At 42.2% G+C, this 15,658-nt stretch overlaps 1 protein-coding gene and 1 long non-coding RNA gene across 3 annotated transcripts in view; both read left to right on the plus strand.

Moving 5' to 3' along the window:
• The window catches only part of RORA (RAR related orphan receptor A), a 390,738-nt gene that overhangs the window by 150,979 nt on the left and 224,101 nt on the right, over positions 1-15,658 (plus strand). The gene's annotated exons all lie outside the window — the stretch shown is intronic.
• LOC142060234 (uncharacterized) lies at positions 12,975-14,801 on the plus strand. Its single transcript, XR_012661665.1, has 2 exons — positions 12,975-13,048; positions 14,727-14,801. It is a non-coding gene; the product is annotated as an uncharacterized LOC142060234 (long non-coding RNA).

Below are 15,658 nucleotides of genomic sequence, written 5' to 3' on the forward strand. Positions count from 1 at the left end.
TAGTAAGCTAACAGCTGGCCACAGATAATTGAATAATTGGTCATGCACATGGCTGGAAGGCCATGCTGTTAATTACTAATTTATTTCCAAGATAAAGAGCATCTGCTTTCTTTCTTTAGTTTTAATAATCAGTGGTTGACAGAACACCTTCTGGGTTGTTTGTTTTGATCACTGAGATACTGATCAAAGTCATTTCTAGTCTAATAAGCCATTTATCTGGATGCAGTGACTTCAGGATTATTGGTAGGTTATTACTCTCTCTGGTGTTGTTTTCTGTGGTAATAGTGAATAGGGTTGGGAGGTACCCTGGGAGGTGGTCTTAGCTGTTCCTGTGCCTGAAGGTGGGAGCTTTATCTGGAAAGCATTCCTGACTGACAGAAGTGTGCCCACATTAACTCCAAAGATGGACGTTCTGTAATTGCTCAGATAATCCATGTCGGGTATTTGTGACATCAGATTTAAATCTGCTGTGTTGTAGTTTAAGCTCAGTTCTTCTAGTGCTATCCTCAGGAGTCAGGGAGGAAAATGTGCCGCCTCCTCTCTTTAGCAAGCTTTCAGTTATTTGGAGACTCCTGTAATATCTGTTCAGTCTTCTGGTACCTAGACCATCAATTGAATAGTTTTTCCAGCATTTCCTTACATCCATATTATCCACTCATCTTCTCTGACCTCTTTCCAGCTGAGCAGCATCTTTCAGATGCTTAGAAGCATCAGAACCTCCCTGAAGACTTTCTACCCAGTCTTTTCCCCATGTTTTGTGCAGTTGCTTACACCACCAAAGCTGAGTATTTTGCCTCTGTCCTTGCTGAATTACTGTTTTTTTCGTATCGCTCTCTAATTTGAGATCACTTGAATTCTCATCTTTATTCACGCTGCTTGTGACCCCTCTAACCTTTAGACTGTTTTGCAGACAAAGTATTTTCCTTATTGTGAAATACTGCTATTAAATACTGCTAGTAAGTGGCTGTTTCCTGAAACAATACCGGTAGAAGACTTGGTCCAGCTGGCAAAAACGCAGCCTCCTATCACACCAACATTTCTTTTTTCTCCAGAGAATAGTTGTCCTCCTAATATGTTCAGGCTTAGTTGGTATCCGATCATTCTGACCTTTGCATGGATTTAGCTGCATGTGTGTCAGTGGTCTAACTGGAACTTGTGAAGACTTTTCTTTGCCTATATAGTGTCTGTAAGCCACTATAGGACCAGCACATAATACATGTGCAAGGGGCTGTATGTCTGGGTTTAGTATATATTTTTTTCTACTGATAGTGTTAGGATTAATCAGTTGTATAGATCTGTCCAGGGCTAAGCTAGGTTAAGTCTTGAGCTTGTAGTGTCACCTCAAAATAAAACCAGGCCTGTCAGCCCTTTTTTGCCCATTGTCTTCAAGGGACTTTTCCATCTTCAGTGCTGGTAGCCCTAACCCATAGTTGACCCATCTATCACTGCAGTCATTATATTGCTAATAGTCCTTAGGGTAACATACCTGGGTGTTGCTTCTGAAAACTCATTGTTTAAATGTGTTCCTCTGCTCCCTTTTTTTCTCTTGCTTAGTACCCTAGATGTCATTTAGGGAAAAATAGGACTTTTTCCTTCCTTGATAGTCTAGGGAAATTGTCTTTAGGAAATAACTTTCAAGACATTGTTTGAGCAGAGAAATCTTCTACACAGATGATTAGTCATTAAAAGAAGTTAGCTTTAGTCTTAATATTGGCATCATCATCATCCATAAATTAGAAATATAACTGAAAAATATATTATGTATGTTAGCTTGAAGCACTGTGGGGAATTAGGCCCTTGACCTCAGTGAGAATTGAGATGAGCTCTTTAACTGTAAAGCACAAAGGTAAAAAAAGTGAGATGGGTTTTAATACCACATTTTTACTGTGTGCTTGTACATCACTTGTAACATTTACACTTGTAAATGCTGCATTACTAAATGAATATGAGTCTTCATACTTTTAATTTCTAAGCAATTGTCTTTTCTCAATAATGCCAGGGGAAAAATTTACAGAGAGCTCCTTTACCACTGTAAGCATTGTCCCTGCCAGCGCAGAGTTTTCCCTTATTCAGATTGCAGTGAGCTCAGACAAGAAAAGAGTGTGGGGTTCTAGGTACTCCCCCAGCTCTCTACAAGGCATCACTAAGAGTAGACAAAGAGATGATTTAGGTGTCTTCAGTTAACACTGAACTGATGAGGTGGTTAGAAGAAAGCAAGTGACCATGACCTGGTTCTGTGCTTCATGAAGGAGACGGGTTTGTAAGCAAAATACCTGAGGTTGGTCTTTGATTATCATCAGCTGGGAAAGAAAGGGGGTGAGGGGGGAACCCAAACCAACCAACAAAAAAACCCCTAAAATCTTGAGCTGAAGTATTCATTAGATGCTCCTAAAAGCAAAACAAATTAAAATCACTTCATAATCGCTTCATGACATGATTGTGAGATTAGACAAAGTTGTTATCTGGGAAAAGCATGTTTAATAGATGTTAAATGACAATGAAATAATTGAAAACACTTCTCATAAATTTAATTTAAAATGATGATATAAATTGCTTATATAAAAAGTATAAGAAATCCTGTTGAAGCCTTCAAATCATTGAAAATGTAGATACAGTCAAGAAAGTAATAATGCCAAGGTTTTACCAGTGGCTTAAGATGAATTGGTTTTGCAATATTTAGTATTTTTTAGAGCCTTCAGAGTAGAATTAATTTGCCTGAGCACTTCTGTTAGAGCAAAATGCTGTGGATTCCAGACCTTTTTATGTTTTTTTTCAAATTTTAGTAAATTAGCAGTTATGATTAGTAATTGGCTTGTTGGAATTATGGCACAGCTTTCTACAGGAGCTGTAATTTATAGATGAGGCTTGTGAATATGGGAATGGACACAATTCTCAACTGTATTATTGTAATTATCTTTAGAAGCAAACATTGTGATGCAGCATAGCCCAAATCTGTGGTTTTTCCCTGTCTTGCTTTCTTCTTTTGTCTTCCTGGTGATTGAAAGAGGCCTACATAAAGTGATGTAGAGTATATAGCATATTGTATATGCTTAGTAGTACCTAGCTTATATCCAGATTGTTACAAACCCAAACGAAGCATTAAGTCCAACTCCCTGCCCTTTCTGTCACTTACAAATAGACATTGATGGTAGGGCACAGGGCTTCTTATTGATTACTGGCAACTTATAATTGCACAGAAACATTCATCCATCTTTTTTTCTGAAGGTGGATGATATATTGGAAGGAAAGATACATTTGAAACTTGCAGCTGACATTCCTGCATTCAGGACGTAATTAGCATAGCAAGTGATGGGTTTTCCCACAGCTGAATACAGGTTACTGACCACAGACGTTTGGATATTGATGGCATGATTAATGGATCCTGTCATCAAATGTTGGATGGGGTGAATAGCATTACAAAGTAAAAAAAAAAAAAAGCATGTTCTAATGTAGTAATAGTAATTCTGTTGGTAATTAGATAGGAATTAAGTTGTTAAACAGTTATTAAAAATTTGTAGAAATACCTGCCAACTCTGTTAGCATCATTAATGGGGAATCAGGCCTCCAGTACTGTAAGGAATAATCTGTGATCTCCTGCATATATATATATATATATCTATAATCTCAGTATCAATTTAGTAATTAGCCTAATTCAATTTAGTAAGTTTCTTTACAATACTACAAACCAGTTTAGTGCTCTCGAGGCCTTTTTGGATATGACAGCCATACCAAATGCAAGTTCTAGGAACAGAGAGGGTTTCCTTCCTGCTCAGAGGAAGGGCTGCCTTCTTTAGGCTGCACAAAGCAGAACTAGCAGTGGAAATGCAAGAGGTGAAATCTATAGGAAAATTTAATCACAGAATCACAGGTTGGAAGGGACCTCAGGGATCATCTAGTCCAACCTTTCTAGGAAAAGCACAGTCTAGACAAGATGGCCCAGCAGCCTGTCCAGACGACTCTTGAAGTTGTCCAATGTGGCTGAGTCAACCACTTCCCTGGGGAGATTATTCCAGTGGTTGACTGTCCTCACTGTGAAAAATTTTCCTCTGGTGTCCAATTGGAATCTCCCCAAGAGCAACTTGTGTACATTCCCCCTTCTCCTCTCCACGTGAGTCCTACTTGCAAAAAGGGAGTCTCCATCTTCTTTGTAGCTACCCCTTAAGTACTGGTACACAGTGATGAGATCCCCTCTGAGCCTCCTTTTCTCAAGGCTGAACAAACACAGTTCTCCCAGCCTATCCTCATATGACAGGCTCCCCAATCCTTTGATCATCTTGGTGGCCCTTCTCTGGACCCCTTCCAGCCTGTCCACACCCTTTTTGTATAGGGGGGACCAGAACTGTACACAGTACTCCAGGTGTGGCCTGACAAGCGCTGAGTAGAGTGGGATGATGACTTCTTTCTCTCTGCTGGCGATGCCCTTTTTGATGCAACCCAGCATCCTGTTGGCCTTCTTGGCCGCAGCAGCACACTGTTTGCTCATGTTGAGCTTTCTGTCCACCAGGACGCCCAGGTCCCTTTCCACAGAGCTGCTCTCCAGCCAGGTGGATCCCAGTCTGTGCTGCACTCCCAGATTATGTTTTCCCAGGTGCATGACCTTACACTTCTCCTTGCTGAACTTCATAAGGTTCTTGCTGGCCCACTCTTCCAGTCTATCCAGATCTCCCTGCAGAGCAGCTCTCCCTTCTGCAGTGTCTACTTCCCCCCTCAACTTGGTGTAATCAGCAAACTTCATCAGGCTACACCTGATGCCGTTACCCAGGTCACTTATAAAGATGTTGAATAACATTGGGCCCAATATCGATCCCTGGGGGACTCCGCTAGTGACAGGTTGCCAGTTTGAGAAAGAGCTATTTACCACCATCCTTTGGGTGCGGCCTGTCAGCCAGTTCCCCACCCACTGCACAGACCACTTGTCCAGGCCATAATGCATTAATTTCTCCAGGAGGAGGGTATGGGGGACTGTATCAATGGCCTTGGAGAAGTCCAGGTAGACAATGTCCACTGCCCACCCCATGTCAACCAGGCAAGTCACTTTGTCATAGAAGGCTACCAGGTTTGTCAAGCATGAGCTGCCCTTAGTGAAGCCATGTTGGCTTTTCCCAATCACATGCTTCATTTGACTTGTGAGGGCCCCCAGGAGGATTCATTCCATAACTTTCCCAGGGATTGAAGTAAGGCTGATGGGCCTATAGTTACCCGGATCCTCCCTTGAGCCTTTCTTGTAGATAGGGGTAACATTTGCCTTCCTCCAGTCCCCTGGGACATCCCCCGTTCTCCATGACTTCTCAAAGATTATGGAGAGTGGCCTTGCAATGATGTCAGCCAGCTCTCTCAACACCCTCGGGTGGATGTCGTCAGGGCCCATTGATTTGTGGGGGTCAGGCTCCTGTAGTAATTCATGTACTAACTTTTCCTTCACTGATGGTGGGTCGGTGTTTGGTTCAACCAGAAATTTTGTTCCTAAAGCTGGGACCGAACAGTGCTGGTAAAGACAGAGCTAAAGAAAGTGTTGAGGACCTCTACCTTTTCAGCATCGTTGGTGATTGATTGTCCTTTTCCGTTTAACAGTGGGCCTATGTTTTCCTTCTTTTTCTGCTTGTGGTTGACATGTCTGAAGAACCCTTTCTTGTTATTTTTTATGTCTACAGCCAGTTTTAATTCAAATTGGGCTTTTGTTTTTCTAACTGCGTCTGTGCACTCTCTGGCTATGCCCTTGTAGCTCTCGGCAGATAATCCTCCACTTCTCCATCTCTGGTATGCTTCCCTTTTGGGTTTGAGTAGACCCAGGAGGTCATGGTTGAGCCATGGGGGCCTCTTGCTCTGCTTACTTCCCTTTCCTTTGTAGGGGATAAATTGGCTTTGTGCTTCCACGAGAGAGTTCTTGAATTCCCAGCACTCACTAGCACCTTTGTCTTCCATGGAAGCTTGCCATTGAATCCCTCCCAATTGAGCCCCGAGTGCACTGAAGTTTGCTCTTCTAAAATCCAGGATCCTTGTCTTAGAGCTGACCTTCAGCACACTCAGCAGGGTCCCGAACTCCACCATATTGTGGTCACTGCAGCCAAGGCTATCAGTAACTGAGATATTACAAAGCACACTTTCTGGGTTTGTGAATAGCAAGTTAAGTTCTGACCTGAAGTAGCATCAGCATTATCGTTTAGAATTAATCTTGCACCCTGCTGTTAAAAATTCACCTTAATGAACAGCAAACAAAAGGTTGCAAAGGATGGTTTTGACTGCTAAAAAAGTTGTGGTGTACTGCATCTGGCAAGACTCCTGCTGGCAAAAGCCATAATATGTATTGTTACAGGTCATATAATGGTAAATGAACACTTACTGCCTCTGTGGCAAGTGGATTGATTATTGTGTCCACCTCCAAAGAGATCTGGCTTTGTTTTACAAGTAAACGTATTTGTCCCTGCTGTGTTGAAGTCAGAAGATGAGTTCAAATACAGAGAGCTGAAAGCAAAGATGATAGTCATGTGTACAGGAGCTAGTTTCAGCTTTTAGAAAATTACCTGTCGTGTATATATATAAATAAATGACTGTGTATAAATGCACTTTTTTTTTTCTTGCAAATGTGATCATCATTATCCCCACCCCCGCACCCCCAAACCCCCCTGCAGGTCAGTGTACCTAGAATGTTATTCTGAGATAATAAGACAATATTTGATTGCCAGGCACTGACTTCGTATCATAACCTGTGGTCTAATAAAAACGTTTCTGTTGGTAAATACCATTTAGATTTTTAAATACATTTTAGCTTTCTTAGTACACTTGAGAATATTACAGGTGCAAGAAAGCCCACTTTAAAAGTTTTTCAGCTTGGAGCCTGAGGTGCAGACCTTGTCTTAACTAAAATGCCACATCCATTGCCTAAAAAGGGAATTTGAGTATTTCCACAAGGAACATTCACTGCTGTGCAACCAGGAAGGAGGGTAGAATCCCATCACCTGAGAAGGATGGCCAGCAAGATTTCTGGGGTGTGGGAGAGACAGGTGTGCTTAAATCAACACAGAAGATACAAGCTCTGGTATCTCTCAGTCTCATTTTGGGGATATCCCATGTGAAATAATGATTAATGGTCCACTAGGCCAAAATATGTGGCGATTGACTCTCTAGCTTTTAGCCATTAGAGATCAGGATGGTGAAGTTCAAGTCCTAGTTCTGCCTGATTTGGCACCCTTGTCTCTGGTAACTGCTTAAGCTACTAGACTGTTAACTGTTCTAAGGTAGTACTTTTGCAAAATTCTCAAGGCTTTTATCTGTCTTCCAGTACGGAATGGAAAGTATTTTCCAACTCTTCATAAAATACTGTTCTAGTTTTCATGCCAGCCACAACTGTAACTTCTGGCAAGAGTCAGTTTGGACTTGTCAGCACCATGATCAGGGAAAACAGAAAAGTGGCCTAAAGCTAGTTCTGCCACCCACCTCCAGAGCTGTGTCAAGCGTGCTGAGACTTAAGCCCTGCATGTGTTGTGCGTGTGCTCCCCTTAATTATATTTGACAGGGGGCTGAGAGATACCGTGTTTTGATGGAAAAGATTTTTCTTCGAATACTGATAATTTTTTTTCCTCTTACAGGCATTTGTACATATCCTTCACATGTTTATTCATACATGTGCCATGCGCAAATATTGCAAATAATGCTAGGACTGAGGTGAAAACAGCCTAGCACTGAATTATCAGGGGTCTATAAGCAGCTGATGCTCTTCCTGTGTCACTGGAAAGATATTTTACCCCAGAAACTCTGTCTGCCAATTGTGTTAGGTAAGGACCATGAGCTACATCCAAACATCTTTGATTTAATTGCTTTAAAAAGTATTTCTGATGTTGAACAACGCCTGCAGTATCTATCTTGTAGGAAAACGGTGGTAAATTATGTGCAGGAGTGGAGACTTGAACAGACCAGGGCAACCTTCGGAACAAAGCAAAACAATGCTTGCTTGGATCAGTGTCAGTGGGAAGCCACTGTGACCCTACAGTAGTTAATTTGTTTAGCATGTTGCTGCTGTTGTGCTAATTAGGTATTTCTTGAACCAAGATACTGTCAGTTCCAAGTTTCAAAACTTATTTATTTTTCTAAGGAAAACAAAAAAGGCAGATGAAAGTTTCTTGAAACTGTACGGTTCATAGCTGCCCATGTCTTTCTCTGTGCTTGGATTTTACAGCCACTACAAAGCTAGTTTTCTTTTTTCCTTTTTTTTTTCTTTTATGAAAAACACTGTGGTAGCACTAAGTCAACCTCAAAAGCAAAAATTAACAGAACTGTATTAAATTATAAGGTTTTCAGTGCTTAAAGTAAATTGACCTTTTTGATGTGGAAGGGCCTCTGCTTGCAAGCTGCATGCTCTATAGGGACCCTTCAGAGAGGTGGAAGAATGGGGGAAATGGTGGAGCCCACTGACTTTTCAAACCTGTAGGATAATAGGTTAGGTTGAGGAAGTCCTAAACTGATTCCTGGTGTTAGCATGACTTTCAGGATTGGGGAAGATACCAATTGTGATTTGCCATAAAAGCAGAAATATGCCTATTCATAGAGCAGGATGATGATACTTGTGTATGTATCTAACAGACTTGTTTACTAGTTATGAACAGTCAGCATTCTGTGCATAAATAAACCGTTATTTTTAACTCACTTTTCAGTATTAATAGGTAGGGAAGTAAATTATTCAGTGAAATTGCTAAAATCTGTGTGATCCATCCTTAGCAATTCAGTTTCCAGAGACCAAATAATTAGCTCTGTGCTCAGAAATAATCTCAAGAAATATAATGACTGTCAAGCTTGTCTTAAATAGCTTCTGTCTTCTTGGCAAAAAAATAATTTGGTCAGTCCAAAGACCAAGGAATAAAATGCTTTGGACTTATTTCTTATCAGCAGATAGTTCTTTTACATCAGGGTTATTTCTGGTGGTTGTGTTTTGGGGGGGGGTTGTTTTGTTTTGTTGTTGGTTGTGGGGGGTTTTGTTTGCCTTTTTTTGTTGTTTGTTTTAATTATTTTTTTTTATGTTCCACTGTTGAGCTTTCTGCTTCTCCTTCTGTATCACACTCAGAAATGGGCAGGCACATATCACTCCAGTATGACAGTTCGGCGGATTTTTGTATTAGTACTTTAACATGGAATTATTTTCAAACTACCCTCAGTCCCACTGTTGGTAGAATTGGGCCAGTTTGTATTCAGAATGCCAACTATAGTTGTTCACAATAATAATTTTCTGAACCAGTCAGGAGGATTTATAGGCAGCATGCCCTCTTACAGATGTTAAATTCAGGTGCAGGCTGAATTTGCCCTCATTTTTGCATGCTGAAAATTTTCAGTTTGGATCTGTGAGTCTCTGTTTCAGGCCTGTAAATGTTGCACTTTGTGTTTGTCAAGGAAGACACTAATCTACAGTTAATGCTTTGATGTGTAATACCATAGTGGTGTAAATCTGGAACAATGTAATTGTTTTAACTTTTTTCCCCCAGCATAGCCTCTATCTGCTTTTCTGAATCTTATTGTTTTAAAGAATCTCCTCTTTCTCAGTGTACTGCCTTACAGTGCTGCCTCATGAATCTAAAAAAGCTTTTAGCAGCTTCATATCCAGTTAGGCTTTGTAAGAACAGCCTCTGAGCTGGTGAATCTTCATTTACGTAAAGGACTTGGCCATGAGAAAAATTCCCTCAGTAGAATGTACTAGCAGCCATCAGTTGTCCTACCTATTGTAGGCAAGTGTGAGTCAAAAATGAGGCTAAGTAAGACTGCAGTAGTAGCAATTAGCTAGGTGCTTGTTTAACCATACAGCAAGTAATGAAGTCAGGGACTGTAATGACACATCAACTACATTACCTCATTTTCTTCTCTTGCAGACACAGAGGTTAAAAATAATGAGCCTGTCTGCCTCTCCCCATACCCCTGAGCACACTGAATCACAAGCACCTTCTTTCTAAAACAAATTTATTTCTTGCTGCCTCCTTCCCAACAAAGGCTTGGCTGTGATGAATACCAGACTTCACAGCATATTTGTCAAAGCAGTGCACCTGTGAGCGTTCCAGCATAAGATAAATTTTGGCAGGCTGAGGGAGTAGAGGGAGGTACTAGGTGAGGAATAAATCTGTGTGTTACACCAGACTGCGAATGAGCGTTCTCCTCCTAAGAATCGTCCCTCTGACAAGTTATGATAAATTACACTCTTTGTTGACACCTTCATTGTGTTATTTATGGCTCATTAATTGAATGAAAAAGGAGACTTGTAGTGCAGCAGGGGTATTGTACAATGCTTTTCCAGTAGGCTGGAACTCAAACCAAAGAATAAAAAGGGGAAAGAAAAAGATAAAGTAATATATGCATGTGTGTACTCTTCACTGAAAAGAACTAGCTGCTGTGAGATACCAGTCCAGAATTGTAGCAAGTCGTCTCAGTTCCCATAGAAGCATTCATTTCGGTCCTCCTGGAAATCCCAGTAGGAGTGTGTATGTTTGTTTTGTGCTTTCATCTTCAATTCTTATATTTGTGCTGCTCTGTGCATTGCTGAAGTCTGGGATTATCAAACCCCTATGAAGGCAAGCATCCAGCCTGTCTTTCTGACTGACCACCCCTCCCTTCCCCACCAGCAGTCTTCCCTGCTCTTACCTATTGCCCAGGGTGAGATTCTGACATGATAGTGAGCAAAAAGGAAGCATGCTGATGTGACACTGAAGAAGTATGAGATTTCTTTACTAACACAAAATTCTATTCTTTTTGGGTAATATATGCCTTATTCAGAGATGCACTAATTTGAGAAATCTTTGTGGATCCTAGCTCTCTGCTACTGCTAAAGGCTAGGTTTTTTGACCAAACATCCTATTGTGGCAGTATGGGCAGGCATTTTCTCTGAGTAGTAGTAGCGTAAACAGGAAAGGGAAAGGTACGATATCTGAGCAGGTGGCTGTCTACACTTGTTATACAAGAGGTGTCCGCAGGAAACGTAGATGAAAGTCATTGTGGGGGATGATAAAAAAGAAAGAAAAAAATCTCCTTCAGCGGATAAATACTGAGGCAGATGAGCTTGCTTTTATCAAGAATTGTAGATTTGATGCTGAGCAGTTAAAGTCTGAAATTGTTCTAACAAGCTATGTTCTAAAAGGAAATTAAGTAAACTAACTTCTGAGAGTATTTATCATGTGTGAGTGTTTCAAGACAGGAGTACTGTCAAGGAGCCTGGCCAAGGAAGGAGCATGTTTTCCTGTGCAAGGACTCTGAGATAACCAATTCAGCTCCTTACTAGAGAATACCATCTGAATTTGTCATGTTTCCATAGCCGTATGAGCAGCATTACTCATGCACTTGCTGTCTGGGGTTCCTCTCTTCCAAAGGAGTCAAGCCCTTCTGTAGTGGCAAGCTTGGGAGTTTCTTCAATCGGTCAGTGAGTGACAGGTCCCAGAGGACAGGTCTAGAAGAGGCAGTTGTTTGTCTGGGTGTCAAGAGATCCAAGTTTTGCTCTGACATAGCTGCTTAATCAGCTTTGTAGGCGCAATCAAACTTATTGAACTTTACAGCTTTGGTGTGTGTCTTTTTTCAGGTGTGAAATAAAGCTTTACTTTTCCCTTAGCTAGAGATTGAGCAAGTGGTTCTGCAGGGACAGAATTTAATCAGGTAATACTGACGGTGAAAATGAATTCCTGTTCTGACAGCTTTCGAGCCTCCCAAGTGAAATACAGGTGCAGTTCCATTATGTTCCCCTTTAAGGTTTTCCTGGGTACAGGGGTGACCTCTCCTGTGTGTCATTCTGTCAGTAGGGAAGACACAGTATTCTGCCAAACTCTTGGTAGGTGATACACAGTTCCTATGTAGGCAGCTCCCAACTGCTGCTTGTTGGAAGGCTGGTTATGTCCCTCAGTTGAAAAGTGGCCTTTGTGACTGAAACTATGATAGCAGTCTCTATAGCAGTTAAAAAAGAAATGATACTTTGTCATTTAATTTTAAGACTGTGAACTGAATGACGTTCAGAAACCTACCTTGAATCCAAACTCTTAGCTAGGTGTCAATTTGGCCTGGAGGAAAAGAGAAGAGCACTTGGGGTTGAGTGTAGGCACTGTAAGCAGTGCTGTTTACCAAGTGGTCACTGTTTTGCAACCGCAGTTGTTGGATGGAAGGCTTTGCTGTAATATACGGGTGCTGTAACCCTGCATGGTAGATAGGTTATGACTCATCGAAGGGTGCTATAGCTTTGGAGCTAGGATGGAAATGTGATGGCAGACTATAGAGGTGCAGGGCCCCACATCCCACTCCCAGCTTGCCCTTCTGTTCCCTGTGGAGTCTGCTCTTCTCTCAAAGGCTGTGCAATTCCCTGTGCTGTTAATAGGAACAGCAACAGTGCTGCCCATTGGTTTTGTTTTCCTCACTCCTCTGTATATATGATTTTAATAAAAGAGTTAATGCAGTGTAGTAGCACCATGAGCGTAAAAGCAGCGGGAATATTCTTATATTTATAGCGCTGGTCTCCGTTATCTCCCAGGGAATTTTTGCCTGCATACAGTAGAAAAAGTCTAAAAGTAAAAGCCTGGTGCGGGGAGGCCGTGCCCGCCTTCCCCGTACGGTCCTACACATCGGCCTCCGCCAGGGCCGGGGCCCTCCCCGGGGAAATGGCTGTCAGCTTCGGCTGCTGCGGGGAGCCCCCGCAGGCTGCCGTCGGCCCGCCCCCCCCGCCAGGGGCTCACTGCCGCGCGCCGCCGCTCGTGCCTGCTGCAAACCAGGGCGGCAGATGGCCTTCCCGCCACCGAGAGCGGCTAGCCAATCAGCGGCGTCGGCTGCCCGCCTGGCGGGGGCGCTGAGGCGAGGCCCTGAGGGGGCAGGCAGGCAGGGCGGGCGCTGTCGGCCGGCGAGTGGGGCGGCACGGCCCGGCCCTGCTCCGCTCCGGTCGTCCGCGGCGGCCGCTCCTGTACGTGAGGGGCTTGCCTCTTGCCTACGCCGTGTCGTGCGTAGAGCCCCTTCAGCTTCCCCCCGCCGGCACCACCGTGACTGGGAAATGGTGGTGTATGCGGTGCGGCTTCCCTCAGTGGTTAATTCCTGTCTACGGGTCTGCCCGGTAACGAGCTATTGCTTCATTTCACTGTGGGTTTTTAATTATTTCTATTCAGGTTTATGTAAAAACAATATAATTGGGGCTGTAATCATAACAAAGATGAGCTTCTAGGGTTTTTTGTTGCTGTTATGATCTAGACAATAGGGTCATTAAGAACAAGGGAGGTTCGGACCCAACATACAAGGCCTGTTTTGAATGGCAGTCCAAACCCTTGGTAAGTGGTAGCAATCTGTTGGTTACTTTTCTGTGCCTAATTCCTCAGTTAGGAAACTCTGTGCTGCTGCTAACATGTGGTAGCCAGCATAACACTGGGTTTCAGTTTAGCAGTTGATGAGTTACCAGGGTCCTTTCCCCCCCACCCCACTACATAAACCATTCCACAGCAAAGTAAAACCCTGTGGGAAGACCTGCACACAGCAGTTTGCTTGGGTTTACCACGTTCTAGAGCAGTAATTCCACACTGGAGAGGTTTAATGTTTATATATTGAAGAAGTTTTTACATTCTGTTCTCAGCTGAAATGTAATCTGGAGGCCTGGTAAACTGGTTGCTCAAGGATCTGTCCAGTGCTGGAAAGCATCCTGCCACCTTGCTTACTCTCCCTCTTCTTCCTTTATGTAGTAACTTAAATGTGAATGTTGCCTGTAGGCCTCTCTCTATCTTTCCCACCCTATGCTGCATTGCCAAAATATTAGCAGCTCCTTCTGGAGCGAGAAAGTTGAATCTTGCAGGTTGAGCGTGATCAAGGAGAAGAAAACCATATAGGCAGGAAAAGTCTAAGGGAATTCAAGTAGGGAAGAAAGTTCGCTGTGGGCAACTTTCAACTGTCAGTTTTGAAACCAGCTGTAACTAACTTCCAGTTCTGCTGAACTAGGGCAGAACCACCTGCAGCACAGCATCCTGCGCCCCCATCTTCATCCTTTGATTGGGAGCTCAGTGCTTAGCAAGATCTCTTGTTTTCTCGTTTGGAATTGTGTCCTTCCTGTAGCATTTTCCTCCCAGCCAGCTGGCTTTCTTTTTCAGTTGCAAGGGTATGTGATTTTTTGTTGTTGTTGTTTTATAGTACCAAACAAATTGAGCATTACAATATTTTTCAAAGTATTCACTGGTAGAGAATCTTTCCCACTATTTAATTTTTGATTAAAAACTACTTGTAATAACATGGGCCACGCTATTAGTACCACAAACAAATGCATGAATGAGGTGCTTTGGCTGAAATGTCCTTGAGGAGCTGCTGCTTCCTCATCACTCCTTCAGTCTTCCCTGGCTGTTAGTTTTCTAGGATTCTGACTAAGTACACTTAACAGATTTTGGCTCCCTGGCTGCAGCCATTGGTATACATTTACAGTGTGTCATGGTGAGTATGGTAGAATATCTGTATGTGCTGAGGAGCTGTAGTGAAATAATTCCAGTTTAATGCTGCCTTCAAGTTCATTTATGCCAACTTTTTTTTTTTCATTGTTGATGGGACTTGAAGGTACACACGTGGTATCTTGTCTCTGTCCCTAATAGGCATAATTTGAAAATACTTTGTTGTTTGCATGAATTTTCTTGTTCAGTCTTTCACTGTCTTGAGGTAGTTATAAACTTTCCCATATTTATTTTTTATTTTTATTGATTGTATTACTGGAACATTTGAATTGATACTCTGCATGTTTGCATGTGCCCATGCTTAATTTCCAGATGTTGATACAAAGGCTTAACCACCACAGCATGCGAAGACAGCACCATCTTTTGGGCTTCAAATACTGTAACCATGTGAGTAGATTCCCTGAATTAATTCTCCCAAATGAGACCATGAACTGTGAACTGAAGATAACTCAGGAAAAACAGTTTACAGAGTTGGCATAGCCTAACAGGCCTTTAGTTCTTGGACCATTTATAAATAAATGAGGCAGATACAGCTAGCAACATGTTCACGATCTCAAATACTAAAGCTGCTTTTTTCCTGAGGCTTACACAGCTACAGCTGTGTTCTTGTGTTTGTGACAAAAGTAGAAACCAGGTACTGTGTAGTAACAAATATGCCAGAACAAAGGGTAGTAGCACTGGTCTCTGTCTTCAAATTGAAAAACTAAGGTTTAAAATAAAAACATATTTTGATCCATCAAAATTCTTTTTAAAAATTTTGTCATCCTTGATAACAAATAGGAGCGGGCAAGATCAGCAGCTGTAATCAGCTCATGGGAGGTAAGTGCCACCCACACCAAAAAATGTTGGCTTCAGTCTCGGGCTTTCTGCCCTTTTGTTCTTTGTTGATTACAAAGCTGAAGGAGGAGGGAAAAACAACCTCCAAGTCAGTCTTACATAATACTTTGTTTTGCAGGGGTTCTACTAATCATGTCAATACCGAGCCTCTGGTTTTTGGTAATTACATTGGAAATGCCCAGTTTGTACATAGTAATTCCAACTATAATTACCATGAAATTATATAACTACAAATTACCCTGTCATGTGGATGGCCTAAATAAGCATGTACAGTACCTGCTCTGTGATAACAAATTAGAATTACATGGTTGGTTAACTACCAGTGATACGAGATTTTTGAAGTGGCCAACCAAGCTGGCTAGTTAAGTGGGGAGAAAGTGTGGGTTTTTTTCCTGATCTTTGGTTTA

Source organism: Phalacrocorax aristotelis, chromosome 7, assembly GCF_949628215.1.
Source record: "Phalacrocorax aristotelis chromosome 7, bGulAri2.1, whole genome shotgun sequence".
Lineage (NCBI taxonomy): Eukaryota > Metazoa > Chordata > Aves > Suliformes > Phalacrocoracidae > Phalacrocorax > Phalacrocorax aristotelis.